General features: G+C 34.1%; 1 protein-coding gene across 3 annotated transcripts in view; it reads left to right on the forward strand.

Annotated features, from left to right (window-relative positions):
* The window catches only part of ARHGAP6 (Rho GTPase activating protein 6), a 580,691-nt gene that overhangs the window by 438,711 nt on the left and 123,973 nt on the right, over positions 1 to 18,007 (forward strand). Inside the window, exon 1 of one of the 3 annotated variants that reach the window (XM_031959003.1) lies at positions 7,848 to 8,686. The exons of the other annotated variants lie outside the window; for them this stretch is intronic. The gene's annotated coding sequence lies outside the window, so the exon portion shown is untranslated. Of the gene's footprint in view, positions 1 to 7,847; positions 8,687 to 18,007 lie in introns of those variants that run through there. 3 annotated transcript variants of the gene reach the window in all.

The raw sequence follows: 18,007 nt of genomic DNA on the forward strand, positions 1-18,007 counted from the left end.
TCTGTGATCTAATATATTTTCCTGTTGACCAAATTAAATTTTCAGCAGATTAAATTTCCTTGGATGCCCTGTAGGCATCTCAAAAGCAACATATCTAAAACAGAACTCATGTTTGTCCCTAAACTCACCCCTCCTCTTAACTTCCCTATTTCTGTCCAAGGCACTGCTATCTTTTCATTTACCCAAGTTTGCAACTCAAGAATCATTCTTAACTCTTTACTCTCCTTCACCTCCATCCACTTTGGCAATAAATTTTTCAACATTTTTCTACTCATACATACTCCACTTTAGTTCAGGCTCCCTTAATTTGTTATTCAGACCCTTATTGAAATAGCCTATAAATTGATTACCTAATTCATTTTTCATTAAGAAGTGAGGTGGTGCAGTGAGCAGAGTTCAGGACCCAGAGTCAGGAAAATCTGATTCAAAACTAGTTTGTGTCACTTATTAGCTATATGACCAAGTCAAGTCATTTAAACTGTCTGCCTCAGATTCCTTTTTTATAAAATGAGCATAATAGCTTCTACCTCCCAGGGTTGTCACGAGGATCAGAGGAAACAATATTTATAATGTTCTTTGTCATCTTTAATTGCTAGTTATTATCATTTTAATTTTCTTGTTTAGTCATTTCAGTTGTGTTGACTCTTCGTGATCCCATTTGGGTTTTCTTGGCAAAAATACTGAAGTCATTTGCCATTTCCTAATCCAGCTCATTTTACAGATGAGTAAACTGAGGCAAACAGGGTTAAGTAACTTGTCCAGAATCACACAGGAAAGTCTGAGGCCATATTTGAACTCATGTCTACCTGACTTCAGCCCCAGAGCTCTCTCCACTGAACCATCTAGCTACCTTCTAGACCAGAGGTCCTCAAACTTTTTAAATAGGGGGCCAGTTCACTGTCCCTCAGACTGTTGGAGGGCCGGACTAAAGTAAAAAACAAAAACTTTGTTTTGTGGGCCTTTAAATAAACTTCATAGCCCTGGGGGAGGGGGATAAATGTCTTCAGCTGCTGCATCTGGCCGTGGGCCGTAGTTTGAGGACCCCTATTAAATCTAGACATATGCTAGGCACACTTAATAAATTCTTATTGATTGACTGACTTTCCAAATAGAAAGATTTTCAGATCTGGGTAGAGACTTTTGAATAAATAACTATTGTGAGAAAGAAATATTTTTCAGTGTTAAAAGATAAATTGGCGACTTTAAAATAACAAAAAAAGTGCTAAAGTAGGATAGAGTATGAAAAAGAGGGTAATTTTTCATGCTTCTATCAGTTCTAACTTGCAACTGTCTTTGTTGTCCAGTAGTTTTTAAATATTGAGTTTTTCTTCTCTGTAAATAAGATATCCATCTAACCTCAGGGCTTGGTTTATTTCCTGCTGAATAGAAACTATCTGATTTTGGATTTGGTTCTCCAATCTCTGGTAATGCTATTTAGGCATGTCAGTATCTTTTAGATATTTTTCTCCTGTGGTTGGCTTTGCTGAACTGTCTACCAATACATTAATAAATTGTGAGGACATGTAAAGAGTTTATCTGTTGGCTTAACCGCTGAACCGTATTGTACTTTTGGAAAAGATACACAGACATATATAGAAATATACATATATATTTTATATATCTTTATCACTGAACTTGAGGCATATAGAAATATGTAAATAAAATTAATTTGCCTTCTTAACCAGAAAGGCATAATAGCTAGCATTAATATAGTACTTTAAGAATTGCATAGTTTTATAAATATCTCATTTTCTCTTCACAACAACCCTGGAAGATAGGAGTTATTATTTTTTCATTTTACAGAAGAGGAAACTAAGGCAGGGGTGAAATGATTTGCCCAAAATTACACAGCTATTAAAGTGATCTGAGGCTGAGGCTGAACTCAAACATTGACCCCAGATACAGGACTCTCTCCATCCACTGGGCCAACTAATTAGCTACCTAAGTCTTTCAAAAGATACTCTACTGAAGCCATACTACAGTTTTACAGCCCCAAAATCTATTCAGTTTAATTTAGTACAATAGCTCTCAATCTTTTTCATAGTGCTACACCTCTTCTGTTTAAATGAAAAATTGGCAGAACTCTTACAGTAAAATTCTCTAAAAATTATTATTTAAATACCTTAAGCAATATAAGTTTCATCTTTAAGGGAAAAAAAAAAACCCCAAACTTGGTCTTGGTCATGCTTCTCACAGCACAGTTTGAGAAAGAAGGAATTAATGCACTATTTCCAAACCATGATCTCCAGAGCTTTGACATTTGTTCCTAACAAAAGAGGGAAAAATTAAAGCTAGAAAAATTAGGCTAGAAATAATTTCCCCTCTAAATTATTAAATGTAAAAAATGAATTTTTGTTGTCATGTCTGACTTTCTTGGAAACCCTAATGGGGTTTTCTTGGCAAAGATACTGGATTGGTTTGCTATTTCCTTCCCCAACTTATCTTATACATGAGGAAACTGAGGCAAACAGAGTTAAGTGACTTGTCCAGGGTCATTGGGCTGGTAAGTGTCTGAGGCCAGATTTGAAGTCAGGAAATGAGTCTTACTGACAACATACCCAGAACTCAATCCAGAGTTCCATCTAGTGGTCCCTTGTAAAAATTTCACATGCATCAAAAATATTTAGATTCATCAAATTTATAGGAGGGAGGACTTTAGAGGATCTATAGCATACTATCCTTAGAAAGCATGTAGTTCATTCTATAAATGAAATGAATTGGGCAAGGTCATAGAGATGGTAAAACCAGAGTTTCAATTCAATTCAAAATGCCACCACAACTATAAATTAGATTTAATGTTTTATTTAAGTTTGACATTCCGGATCCATGTAGGTTAATAGTGTCTCTAACTTTCAGGACCTATAAAGTTTTATTGTTGTTTGTTTGTTTGTTTTTTATGGTGGCTGTTTGATTAAATTAAAAATAGTTTAAAATGGTCACGTAATATTCTTCCCTGAATTTACTCACCCCATTAACATTGGCAACCAGAAATGTATAGACTTAAATGCTTCATCCCATGGGACAATAAAGGTGGAACCAAAGTGAAGACTCAGAATTTTGACAACAGATTAGATATTCTCAGCCTGTGAAAGGCTGGGGTGATGGTACTGATAAATGAGGAATTGTAGGATAAAAACTCTTCTCTCTCCTCTTCTCCTTTATTTACAGTTATTTCCTAGATTATAATCTAATTAATATATGTACTTATGGTTATATTTGTATATATACATATATACATACATATATAATACACATATATATGTGCATAATTTTTCCCAAGGTTTCTTGAGTGACTTTCTTGTCCTGTTATTTGGTAAAACTCACATAGTTGATATTTAAGTCATGAAAGAAAATATTTGAGGGAATTCCTTATCTCCACTTTTTTGTTTATCTAGCTTAGACCCATCTGTCCAAAATATCCAGAGATCTCTCAGGAGACAGTTCTTTTCCATTTTTGCATATCCTCTATGGACTTGACTTGGCACCATTCTTAAAACAGATGATGGGTTTCACAAGACTTGGTGAAGATACAGTCTCCCACAACTATTAATTTGAAGAAATTGTCCTATTTATGAGAAATGTTATTTGACATTGCAGTATACTTTTAGGTCAGATGCCTTAAAACCAATACCTGTGGTTGTTATATTGTAATTTATATTATATTATAATTATATATTCTTGTACCTGTGACCTATTCCTTTGCAAGCTTCTTGGGAGCAGTCTCTGTTTTTTTTTTGTTTTTTTTTCTCTTGAAAATAATCAGATATTGTCCACCATACTTGTCAACCAGCTATTTTTTCCTTCTTCAAAGCTTTAATGCCAATTACTGTCTGTAGCACTTGTTTGGTTTACAATTAAATGTTGTATTGTCTTGAGTGGTAGTCTTATATTTTTTGACTAGAGAGATAATTCTTTGTCCTCCAACTAGGTCCCAAGGTCAGTGAGGATAATCATTGTGTCTTATGGTACCCTGTGTTCCCCAGAACACCAAATATAGTGTCTTACACAGAATAGGAATATAATAAATTATTGCCAATTGATTTATATTGGGACAAAAGGTAAAGGGATTTTATTCCTTGATCATCTGTGGTGTTTTTCTTTTTTAAAATAATAATATAAGATGGTTCTTTCTGGGAGCAGGTTTCTTGGGGAGATTTTCTGGAGGAAGCCTTAGTTTCAGTTAAAAGTATTAATCATACTAAACCCTGAAATCTCCCAAACGTGTGAACTCCAGTGAGTACAGTGAGTACAGTGTGAACACAACCATTGTTTCTCAGTTCTACTTAGTACCTTGTTTCAAGTTGAGTTAACACCTAGGATTCTAACATCTCCCCTTTCTTTTGATTTAGAACATAGGTGGTCATGACCTCCCTGACTTCTCAAGGAGGTGAGAACCCCCAAAAAGGTGATCACGCCTTCCCTGACTGCTCAAAAAAGGAGTGAAAACACCATAAAAATAAGGTGGTCACACCCTCCCGGACATCTCAGGAAGGGAGATGAAAACACCAAAGGAAATAGAAAATCAAATTAGATTAGGGGATTTCTAAAAGGGCTCACTTGAAACAGGTATGAAACAAGGTGTACATAAATCCATCAATATAGGAGGCATTATACATAATTTCATAAAATACATAAGCACATAGCAATATAACGCAGGCTAGTAGTAATGTTAACAAATAACATGAATCAACAAATAACATGAAGAATTTACACATGTCCATAAGTTCTAAAAATAGTCCAAAAGGAATCCATTGTCCATTAGTTCATGTGCCAGCAATCCAATAATCCCTGTAAGCTCTGAAGTACTTCAATAGTCTCATCAACAATTTTTCATCTCAGGGAATTCAATGATTCCTGCTGAAACAGTCTCATCTTGTGTTAGGGAATCCAATGATTCCTGAAGATTTTAAAGTTCTTTTAACAGTCTCATGGTCAGCCATGCTCTTTCAGTGTCAGATGTTTCTTAAATCTTCTCCTTTGTTTTGAAGAACTTGAAACAGTCTCTTCTTGTGTTAGAAATACAATGATTCCTGAAGATTTTAAAGTTATTTTAACAGTCTCATTGTCAGCCATGCTCCTTCAGTGTCAGATGTTTCTTAAATCTTCTCCTTTGTTTTGAGGTTTTTCTGCTTTTTCTGTTTCTCTCTGATGGACAAGGCGAATACGGCTCGTTGGCACCCATCTGATTCCTTCTCCTCCTATAGAGATACAAGCAAACCCTCTTCCCCAAGCAGTTAACCTAATTCCCTTCTATTTACCACTTTTGGGATTTCTCCTCATCATCAGGTAATTACATTGGAGCTGTTTGCACTGGACACTGCCCTATTGGGTTAAAAGGTCTATATTCTCCCCAACTGTCTGTTTGCACTGAATACTACCCTGTTTGGTTAAAAGGCCTGTATTCTCCCCAACTGTAATCCTGATTGCTTTTCTGTTGGTTGATGACATCAGAGTCCTGAATTTCTAAAGACTCTCTGGGTGTAACCTTAGCTGCTATCATGTCTTTTGATTGATACTTTGGAGCTGGGCTCTGCCTCTCATTCCTCTGGGTCCATCTACATTCAGAGGCCCAGTGAAAGCTTTGGTTGCATTTTGGACATGGGGTTTTGGGTTTTATTCTCTCACCCTGTCCTCTCACTCTGTCTCTGTATCTGCATTGTTCACAATGGGTCCTACTGGTTCATGAGTATCAAGAGCACTCAAGGTTGGTGGAGGTATTCCCATCATTCCTGGGTTATAATATATAAGACTGGGATCCCTGTTCGCGTGCCAAAATGTGGTGTTTTTCTTCTTTAAAATAATAATGCAAGATGGTTCTTTCTGGGAGCAGGTGTCTTGGGGAGGTTTTCTGGAGGAAGCCTTAGTTTCAGTTAAAAGTATTAATCACTCCAAAATGCAGCCAGCTGATAAAATGCAAATGTTTATTTTCTCCTTCCAAGTCTTGTCTCTTTCCTTGCTCCCGGATAACTAGATTCTTAGAGGTCTATCTCTCTGCTTGGCTCCAAGAGCTCTTGCAGATAGTCCTTTGCTTCTGCCTCTGCTTTCTTCAGCCTCCAGCCAGCACCAAGGTGAAAATTGCAATGAATCTCTCTTGCCTCCGAGAGAGAGTTTTTGGCTTCTCAATCTCCCAGAGTGCCGAATCTGGTTGTGCCTCTGAGAGAGTGCTTCTCCTCAACTGAACTGATGCTCCCTTCTCCAATCGAATTCAGCTGAACTCTTCTCTCAGTGTTTTCAGCTCAACTCTCCGAGAGAGCCTCTGTTTCTTATATACGATCTTTTCTGAGAGAGAGGGATTATGGGTTTCTCCCAGAGTACTCTCTGGCCCTGAGAGTTTCAAAGGAGGTGTGAATTCGGATATCTCATACTAACCCTGAAATCTCCCAAACATGTGAACTCCAGTGAGTACAGGTATGAACACAAGCTTTGTTTCTCAGTTCCACTTAGTACCTTGTTTCAAGTTGAGTTAACACTAGGATTCCAACAACCATCCATTTGTGTTCATAAAGTGAACATTAGCCAACCCTGTGAAAGGATTTATTTTTTTTCTTCATATAGGTGTTGTCTTCTCTCTCTCTCTCTCTCTCTCTCTCTCTCTCTCTCTCTCTCTCTCTCTCTCTCTCTTCTTCTCAAACATCTTCAGTATAACCAGCTATAAATCTCTGAACTGCCTTTTGGTTTATTTTCCTTATCTGCAGAATGTGAGCAATATGCTTGTATTATCTATCTTGAAGAATTGTCATACTGTTAAAGAAATGTTTGTTATTATTAGGGACTTTGCAGATATTTTTTATCACTTTTATACCATCATCAGTGGAGATCTGGTCTCACTAATTTAATCAATTGTCCTGAAGAATGTCTGTGAACATTCACCTATCTTCAACCAACCTAGTGATGAATCTTCCAAATTTAGCCAGACTGTCTATCCTTAGAAAACAGACATATAGTCCAACACTAGATTTCAATATACTGTGAACATTTAAAGTTGTTCTTTAATTATGAAATATGTTAGTTTCAATATTAAACTTAGACTTCTGTTTCAGTGGTGAGTCCTGATCAAAAAAAGCTTAGTATGGAAAGAGGTTGAGAACCAGCTTGGGGGAATTGGGAAGAGGAAAGTAGGAAAGACAGAAGTACATAATCACAGGTCAAATACTATCATAAAGAACTCCAAGGGCACTGTTCAGTACTTTTGGTGTACTAGAACTTTGTGTATCCAATATTATTTGAAGTGTTATGTTTGAGAAGTGAGTTCATAATACAGAGGAGACTTGGGTTTTGTTTTTGTTTTGTCTTTTTTTTTTTTTTTTTTTTTGGTAATGGTATTTGTTGTAATAGGATTTGACCTGTACTATTCTTTTGAACAAAATTGATTATATTCTGAGACTCATTAATGTTTAACTAGGTTTACTATGGCAACACTATCTAACATCAATTGTTGTTTTTTATTCTTTCCTGATGTGAACAAATGCAAAAGGCTACAGCTGGAGAGTGTGGCTTATATCAAATGACTAAGATTAATATCTTAATGATTTTTTAAAAGCAATATTAGCTTCTTCAATGTCATATCAACAGGCTTTTGCTAAATTATTTTCTGTTTATTTTATGAACTCTAATCATAATGGGTCTTTTGTTAGTAGAATTAGTTTAGGAAATGGAGAGAGAACCATAAATTTATATCAACTGGGAAACAAATATGTCATTTAGAGTTATTATTTGGTAAGGTGCCATGTGGAGGGTGACTGTGATCAACATAATTGGTTGTTCAGAGTGTCTTCTTGTCCTCTTGACTTCACACACACACACACACACACACCCCTCTCTTTTAAACACAACCATGTTATTATATTCACTCTGACCATGGCAAACACTGTTTAGGAAATGAGCTATTTTTCAAGAACTATTGTTCCATGAAGAACATACAATTCATCCCATGTGTTTGTGCTTCAATATAAAAGAATGAAAAAACGTTGTTATTGTTTATGTTTAGAATAATGTTAGAGAAAAAAATGGAGGGGATAGTTTTCAAATGCAACATGAAAACTGAGTAAATATCCTAAGACAGAAGAAATGTCAAATGTTCTTTACCATGCTCAGAGGGATTTTACCAGAGGCTTCCAACATTTTTTGACTGATTCCTAATAAGGAAAGTCTGCACAGTTACAGGCTACTTTAGTAGATCCATGTGGAAGATGGATTTTTCCCCCCTATGGGAGACAAGCCCTTCTGAGCTGCCCTTATATTTCTGCAAAAACATCCCATTGAAACGAGGAGAGAATGTAGTTTGTATTTCTCTGCATCCTTTCTCTACCCCCCCTTTTCCTCCCTCCGTCCTCCTCCTTTCTCCGACATACACACACACACGCATGCACGCAGAGTCCCTCACTCAGTGACACCGCTTGCCACTTCTCTGAAGTGACAAGAGCTTCTTGCTGCTTAAATGAAATGATTTCACCTTTTTTCTCCACTCTAGTGCCAAGATTCATGGTAGTGGAGGTCTCTGGCAATAGAAGGTATCCTGGGAGCCATAGCAGCTCCAGCTGGGCTTTTTCTCAGACACTTGATATGCAGTTTCAAGACAACTGCATTTTTCATACAAAAAAATAAAATCAGGCTTAAGTTCTTTCTTCAAGAATAACAGGATCCAAATAGAGAGGACAGCAGAGGTGCAACTGAATTTAGTTCATGGGTAAGCAGCATGTGTGCATGTGTAATCACCTTTGTTTTTGTAATAGATTCTTAGGATGAACAGGTAACTCTTTTTGCATTAGTTAAACTCTTTGAGATAAAGAGCCAGGGAAAAAATAAATATTTGCCACTGTCATTGCTTAATTATCATGTATGCCATGGTCAGGTCAGGATATCTAACCAGCTTTTATTTTTAGATTGTTTTTATGTCAGTGTGGTAGCAGCCTGGAAATGAGCAGACTATAGCAGACGAAACAGGGGTGTGTATAATTGGCTTGATTGTTGCTAAAAGATTCTGGATAAATGTTGTTTGCCAGTTCAGGATATGAACATGTTTATTTTACTTGACTTCATGGACACTATGAATTGCCATATTTCTGAATTAAAGAGTAGTAATTATAACTGTTGGAAAACAAATCAGGTATTTAAAAAATGATAAGGGGTGTGTGTCTGCTCTCTCTCTTTTATAAGAGTGAAGCTTTAAATTTATGCATTATTTAGGATTAAACAAACTGTTTTTGCTTCTTTATTGACTGGTACTATGAATCTGTTTTCAACTTTAAACTACCTGTCAATCCCTGGGTTCCAGATTCTAGGTTCTAGCTTGTTCTCTACTTTAAACTATCTGTGAATCCCTGGACCTCCGTTTCCTCATTTGTAAAATGAGGGGCTTTTTCCAGGGCTATGAATAACTCTGATTTTTAAAATTTCATGTAGCAAAAAATCAGTTGTAACAGAGAAGGCAAAACCATCAGCTGTTAGCCTCTGTCATTGAGAAGCGTGTAATACTAGAAAATGTTTCTATTTTCCACAACACCATGAATTTTATGGATTATTTTTCCCTTTTGCTCACCTCTATTAAAAAAAAAAAAGTACAGTTTCGGATGTAGAGTTGATTTGGGAGTCAGCCAAAAATTCTCTATCTAATCAAAAACAAAAGAGATTTATTTTCTTTCAGATTACTCTCTGAAGGCATATGCACTTTATTTCTTTGCTTTGTATTTCATTCGAAGACTTACTTGTACTGAAAAGGAAGAATGGATGTTAAACATATTTTAAGGCCAGTTTATTTGACATTTTTATGTAGTTCAATGTAGTTTGGTAGTATCTAATTCTGTTGATTTTTTTTTTGTGGCTGTTTCTTGGAAGGAAAATCATTATCAATACCTCATAGTCAATAATTAGATTGCAGGAGTTTCTTATATGCATGCCAATGTCTCTAATAGTTGCTTTTCTCTCTAACCTTCCAATGATTTATTAAATCACTTATTTTCTCTGCTTTTGCTGGCAATTTTTACCATGTGGAAAAGGGAAAGGGTGCACAGAGTTCTGCCTTTCTCCTAATCAGGTTATCTATTTGGGATAAAGGTTTTAATTGTACCATAGTGCTGAATTCTTCATGAGACTCCAAGTGGCACAATGAGAATTCTTTTGAGAGAGAATTGATATATGATAGACCAATATAAAAGGAAGTAACCCAACTTGCACTGTGATTACCCAAAATTATTCAAGAACTTTACCTATAAAAAGGATCAGTGCATGAAAGGATCTATTCCACCTGTATTATTCAATGACAATGAACCTATAACTTTAAGCTATGGATATTTTAAATCATCTGTTGATTGTTTATTTCTATTGCTATATAACATATAGCATGTATTATATATTCATAATATATGAAAAATTAATAATAAACTACATTATGTTTCCCTTTGTTAAACTTTTACATGCTATTTCATTTGAATCAAGAACCAAATAGTTAAAAAAAACTTGTGTAACTTAATTTATTACTGTACAACTCATTAAGATCTGTAATTTCATCATTGTAAATAATCCTGCCCTGATACAGATTTCAAACCCCATTTAACTTAATAGATGGTTTCCCAGGCTTGTTATAACCAAAAAGTAATCATTCTGAACCTAGAGATGAACCTTTTCAAAATTCTCTCTTTTAAAAATCCCAAATTATTGTCAAGATTCAGCTCAAATACTATATATGAAGAAATTCCTGGTTTCTTTAGCTGTTAGTGCCTCAAAAAATTATATCATGCTTCTTTTATGACTACTTAGTATATGCCTATATATATTTATGTCCCCATCCACCCACAAAGCCTATAAGCTCTTTAAAAGCAAATATTCTTTGACTTTTGTTTGTTTCCCCAGTCTCTAGTACAGTTCCCAGCACAAAGCGCTTTATACATAAATATGCTGATTAATTGAATGATACATAGATAAAAGATGTAGAATCTATCACTATGTCCCTATTTCTAGCCTGTGAGAATTTCCTAGCACTTAATATTCAAAATAATAATAGCATAAGAGCAGCTAGAGTGGCTTAATGGATATAGCACTAGATTTAGAATCAGGAAGATTGATCTTCCCGATTCAATCTGGCCTCAGACACTCATAAACTGTGTGACCCTGGGCAAGCCATTTTAACCCTGTTTGCTTCAGTTTCCTCGTGTGTAAAAATGAAATAAAGAAGAAAATGGCAAACTATTCCATTATCTTTGCCAAAAAAAACTTCAAGTGAGATAAAAAAGAATTGGATATGACTGAACAACAACATTCATAGAGAACTTTGGGCTTCCAAAGCACTTTACATACATTATCCCACTTGATATTCACACTACTTTGCTAGTACATAGATGACTTAGAAAAACTGATAGACTTGCATAGGGATGTAGACACAGTAAATGATAGATCTTAAATCTGAACCCAAGTATCTGACCCTAACATTATGATATCACCACATTTTTCTTTATGTATAGTTACTACATTGTAGAATTGTCCATGAAAAGGTGAGAGATCTCTTAGTCACTGGACATCTCTTTCTTCAGTGGGTAGTAAAAGAAAAGAGGAACGTTTTCTTCCATTTTGGCAGGAGGCCTGAGGATTTGAACTTGTGCTACTATTAAGGTTCTAAAAGATCGCTCTTGTCAGGTGAAACATTTTGATACAATGCAGAAGGTAGTTTATAATAGAGAACTAAACATTAAAAGGTTGCAGCTATGGTTACCAGGAAATTAAGTACAACATTCTTTTTAGTAGGATATGTATACTCAATGTCAGGCATCCATATAAAAGAAAAAAATTAATTCAAGAACCCAAATATTTTTTGTCCATTTGATACAACATCTAGCTTTCCCCAATTATTGAGCTATTTAAAATTATATAAATAATGTGTAAATGATACCTGCTACAAGAAAAAAATACTTGGGGAAAATTTAATAGAAGGTATCAGCCATAGCATCTAACAAATATGTTAAGAGTTTATTATAAACCTACTAAAGGTCAATTTACTGAAAAAAATTTGCATGATTTCACACATGATAGTTATCATATTGCTTGTATTTTGAATGGATACAGGAAGGACTAGAGGGAGAGAGAGAATTTAGAACACAAAAAATTTTTAAATGAATGTTAAAAACTTTAAATTTAAAAGGAAATCAATTAGGTAGTGCAGTGGATAGAGAGCTGAGCTTGGAGACAGAAAAAAGTTAAGTTCAAATTCTACATCAGACACTTAATAACTAGGTGACCTTGGACATTTCAGTTAGCTTCTCTCTGCCTTAGTTTCCCCATCTATTTTATGAAATTTTTGGACTGTTTGATCTCTGGAGTTCCTTTTGGCATTGTATCCTGTAATCTTCTGTGAATCAAAAAGGATTAGAATGAAATTTTAGAGTTGGAAGGGAACAGAATCTAAATTCCTATTCAATATTGATCACTCCTCTGGAATATCCAAAACAGAAAGTCTTTATATTTGTGTGTGTGTGTGTGTGTATGTATATAATTATATATATATATATATATATATATATATATATATATTTCCTGGAATATGAACTCAATAAATATTTGCCAAATAAAAGTGTGAATGAGCACTTCTAGTAATGGAGAACTCATTATCTTAAAACTCAGCCCTTATTCTTGAAGAACTCTATTTGTTAGAAAGCTCTTCCTTTTATTGAGGAGGAATCTTCCTCCCTGTAATTTCTATCCACAGATCTTATTTCTGTCCTCTGGTATCATACAGAATAAATAATTTGTATTTCACATGAAAATATTTTACATACTTGATTGAGGATAGATACCATCCGCCCACCCCACCCTGCATTTTTCTTCTCTCAATACTACTTCTTGTTGTTTACAATCCTCCTTTGCTCCTACTATTCATTAATAATATCCTTCTTAAAATGTGGTACTGAGAGTAGAACATGGTACTTCAATTGTAATAACTATATACTTTTTATAGAAACATAATATCAAGCTCAAGTTTTATTTCATGTTTATTAAAAATTAGTACAGAAACAACATAACGATGGGGTGCAGTAAGGAGCACAAGTAAAAGTATAAGGTATTTTAAAATCTTCATTAATATAAAAAGTTTCTGTTGAAGTATAAGGGAAAATGTTCTACAAAATATTCATTTGCTAGGTAGTTAGGTGATACAGAGGATATAGAGCAAATAAGAATACTGATATTTAAATCTGATCTCAAATGCTCAGTAGCTGTATGATGCTGAAAATCACAACATCTCAGACTTAGTTTCCCCCTTTGTAAAATGGAGATAATAACAGCATCTACCTCACTAGTTTGTTTTGAGGATAAAATATTTATAAAGCATTTTATACATTTATAGCACTATATCAATGCTAACTGGTAGCATTTTTATAGATTACATTTTTCTCAGATTACATAATATAAAGGCATCTCATATTTATCAATTAATAAACATTTATTAAGTTCCTACTGTATTAAGTTCAAAAGATGAAAAGAGGCTTTATGTTTTTTCCTCAGTTTCCTCATTTATTAAAAATGAAACTTTTGGACTACATGACCTTTTTTTTCCTCAAGAAGTTTAAAGTCTAACAAGCTGAGAAAATATGCAAAAAATGTAGGTAAAGCAAAATATATACTGGATAAATAGGGAATAATTAAAAGAGAGCAGTGGGAAGGTATCGTTAAGTGGAAGGAAGCAATCTGAAATAATAATTTCTTCCCCTGTGGCCTTCATGTCTCAGTTAAAATCTTACCTTCTATTAAAAAGCTTTTCCAGTTTCTTCTCAGTAATGATACTTTCCCTTTGTTGATCATCTCCAATTTACCATGCATATGTTATTTCTACATAGCTATTTGTGTGTTGTCCTCCTCATCAGATTGCAAGTCCCTTGTAAAGAGAGGCTGTCTTTGTATGCCCAATATTTAGCCCACTAGCTATAACACAGCAGATGCTTAATAGGTATTTATTGACTACGATACCAGAAACATCTACTTCGGGTTGTTGTGAGGCTCAAATTCAATAATATATATAAAAGAATTTATAAACTTTAAAACACTATTTCGGTATCAATTATTATTATCTTTCTATGTTCTAAGATTTTTGACTTGTATTAGCTATATTTTGATTATTACTTGAAGAAATAGATTCTCCTCCATATTTATATATGCTTCTTAGTCTCTATAAATTATTAATTTGTTCTTGCCTCTTTTTAATAAACCTACTAATGTAGGTTCCATTAGTTTGGAGTCAGGGGAAAAAATGACATGTACAATGCTTTCTAAATGGTTTGGAATGTAAAGGGGTCAAATGCAAAGATAAAAGAACCATATGTTAAAATATACATATATATTTATATTAGGATTTTTTTATTGCGGCAAAGATTTTTTTTTTTTTTTACTTTGTTAGCTGGGAATCAGTTGGGAAATAGCTAAACAAATTAGGGATATAAATATAATGGAATGTCATTTTGCTAAGGAAGATGATGGGAAGAATGGATTCAGAAAAACCTGGGAATATTTGCATGAACTCATGTGGAAGGAAATGAGTAGAAGTGGAAAAACTCACTGATGATGGAAAATCACTTTGAAAGACTTAAGAATGCAAATCAATGTAATGCCCAATCATAGCTCCAAAAAAGTGATGATGAAGCATTCTCTGGACTTTTTGATGAAAGAATTTATGTTCTAGAGCACATATTCTTAGATATTAATAATATATTGATCTTTTTCATTTAATTATGCTTGTTACAGGAGAAGTTTGGGGATTAAGGGAGAGCTATGAAAAAAGTAGTGATAATGATTTTTTTGAAGAAGAGAAAGGAGTCAACAAAAATGTAAATAAATTAAAGTTTAAAAAAGAAAAGCAGACCATTGCAAAGAGTACAAAAATATGAATAGTGTTGATACTATCAAGTTAAATTATTCACATGCATAACCATGCATGTTATATATACACACTTTTTAAAAACAAAAAATGCATAACAGAACTTCAAAAATTCATTTATGATCCTTTTTTTATTGAAGAGTAGTAGGGAGGAGTGGTGGTCAAGGTTGCTACTTACATCCTATATTTAAAACAAAAAAAAGATTTTTCCTATACCTAGAGGAACTTTTTTTTTCATGTTATTATGAGGGATAGATACCAAGGGGCAAAAGAAATAAAAAATTACATCCTTGGGGTTTAGACATGGGCAAAGCAGTTTTCAGCAACCACATGAAAATAAGACTTGCTTTCAAGGACTTTGTATTCTATTGGTCATATGTAAGCATTACAAACAATTTGTTTTTTTCATCTCCCTTTTCTTTTTATTATGAATTTAACAAACACTGATAAACATCTGTTCTTTAATAAATGTTTGCTGAATTAAATTGAATTGATTTGATTAGATCACTAAATCCTTTCCTTATACTCCCACAACATTTAATTTTAAATATTCTTGATTTCATCTCAGCATTCACTTTCAATAATCCTTGCATGCTTACCTTATTGATTAAGCAGCATAAGTATGCTGCTCTGATCATAGATAGGTTAATCCCCAGAAAATAAGGACATAATCTTTCACCAGCTCCTTGCTCTTAACCTGTTCTAGTTTGATGGGACTTTACAGAGAACAAATTCTGTAGAGATAGTCCTTGAAATTCCATTATAACTCCCCCCATACTACAATGATTTTTGCTTTCACAAAAATTCAAGATACTTAGTGGCTGAATGTCAGCTAAGTGAAGCAGTCGATATTCTTTTACTAACTATTGCAGTCATCTCCAAACTTTTGTTTTTCCTACCTTCAGAGTTTTCTCTCCAGGACACTCATTTTAACCCATGCCTGAATAGTATAAACTATGGATTTCATAATTTTGTTTCTCTACTCAAAAACTGTCAGTGGCTCCTTATTATCTAAATGATAAAGTTCAGATTCAACATTTTGTTATTTTAATCTGTTGGATTCAAAACAATTCAAATCTAGTTGAAAGGCTGGATCCAAAAACTAGTTGTTAGTCAATGCCAACTCAGAAGGATTTAGTGCAATGCTGTTAAACATTTTTACAAATTACTTGAATGATAATCAAGTTTGCAAATAACTAAGAGGGATACTTTACAGGTCGGCTGACAAAGCTAGGCCAAATCTAATGAAATGAATTTCATTAATTTGGGTTCAAACTGTCTATTTCACAGTTATAAGATTCAATTCAACAATTCTATAAGATGAAGGAGTGATGAACAATTTTTTGTCTGAAGATGGTATGGGGCTTAAGTGAATTATAAGCTTAGTATGAGTGATATCGCAGCAAAACAAGCAAACATATTTTCCTTTGGTTGCTTCAGAGTATCTGGATTCAGGAGGTAAGAGAGGTGCACTCTCACTTGTTTAGACCATAATTGGAATATTGTATAGCATTCTGGGAAACAAATTTTAGAAAGGCCATTAATAAGTAGGACAATGTCCAAGGGAGGAATTCCATTCCAACTCAAAGACATTCAATGAACAGATAGTTGGTTTCATAGTTATTTATTTATTTCTGTTAAAATGTAAATAGAGTGAAAAGTATTTCATTTAACTGAGGTTTCTATTTGATTTCTAATTGATCTGGGACTTGTTATATTTATGTTAATTGTATTTTTCCATGCTTCAAATTTACTTTGTGATTTTGGTGTTTAGAATTTTGGGGTGACTCAAACTTGGAGTCAAAACACATTGGTTGGGTTTTTACTCCTTCTAATTGTATAACATTGGACAAGACAGGCCTTTTTTTATATATAAAGCTTTTCATTTTGAAAACATATGCATATGAAAACATATTTGACAACACTGATCCTTGCATAGCCTTGTGTTTCCCCACCCCTTCCCCTATATGATAGGCAATCCAGTATGTACAATGATCTCTTGGTTCTGCTCATTTTACTTAGTATCAGTTCATGTAAGTCTCTCCAGACCTCTTTGAAATCATCCTGCTGATCGTTTCATATAGAACAATAATATTGTATAACATTCATATACCATAACTTATTCAATCATTCTCCAACTGAACTTATTCAGCCATTCTCCAACTGATGGGCTCAGTTTCTAGTTTCTTGCCACCACAAACAGGGCTGCCACAAACATTTTTGCACATACGAGTCCCTTTCCTTTCTTTAATATCTCTTTGGGATATAAGCCCAGTAGTAACACTGCTGGATCAAAGAGTAGGCACAATTTGATAAGTTTTTGAACATACTTCCAAATTGCTCTCCAGAATGGCTGGATGTATTCACAGTTCCATCAAAAATGTATCAGTGTCCCAGTTTTCCCACATCCCCTCCAACATTTGTCCTTGTCTTTTCCTGTCATCTGAGCCAATCTGATACCATGTAGTGGTATCTCAGAGTTGTCTTAATTTTCATGTTTCTGATCAATAGTTATTTAGAGTGCCTTCTCATATGATTAGAAATAGTTTTAATTTCTTCATCTGAAAATTAAGACAAACCTTTTCAAAGCCTTTATTCCTTCATATGTAAAATGAAGGAATGAATGACCTTCAAAACTGCTCTGGGATTAAATGAGCCTATGAGACATCAAGCTCTAATTTGAAATAAAACATTTTCTATCTCTTTCTGAGCAGTGTATATATGTAAAATTGAAATTTTGAGGGTTTTTTGGCAACGAGATTTAAAATCTTTAATATTTCCCTAGAAAAAAGTATATATAGTGCCTTGTAGTATATACCTCTTTGCACTTCTTTCCACCAACACCACAATAAAACTGCATTTCTATTACATTTTGCCCTGATAGAGATAAGGATTAGACCTATGATCATTCATATAGGGAATTTCTGGAAGAGGAAATTTTCATTACCAATACATTTTGGCACTTTCCTTAAACTTAATATTCCTAGACAGCTGCAGAAAACATCAGAAGATTAAGAGACCTTGCCATTGCATGTCATAGCCAGGTTTTTCTGGCTACAAGACCATATAATCACTATACAATAATATTAGACTTACTCTCTTCTATCCCCAAATCTTCTCTCATAATAACATATTTATATTTTTCCTCATTAG

Source organism: Sarcophilus harrisii, chromosome 3 (assembly GCF_902635505.1).
Source record: "Sarcophilus harrisii chromosome 3, mSarHar1.11, whole genome shotgun sequence".
Classification (NCBI taxonomy): domain Eukaryota; kingdom Metazoa; phylum Chordata; class Mammalia; order Dasyuromorphia; family Dasyuridae; genus Sarcophilus; species Sarcophilus harrisii.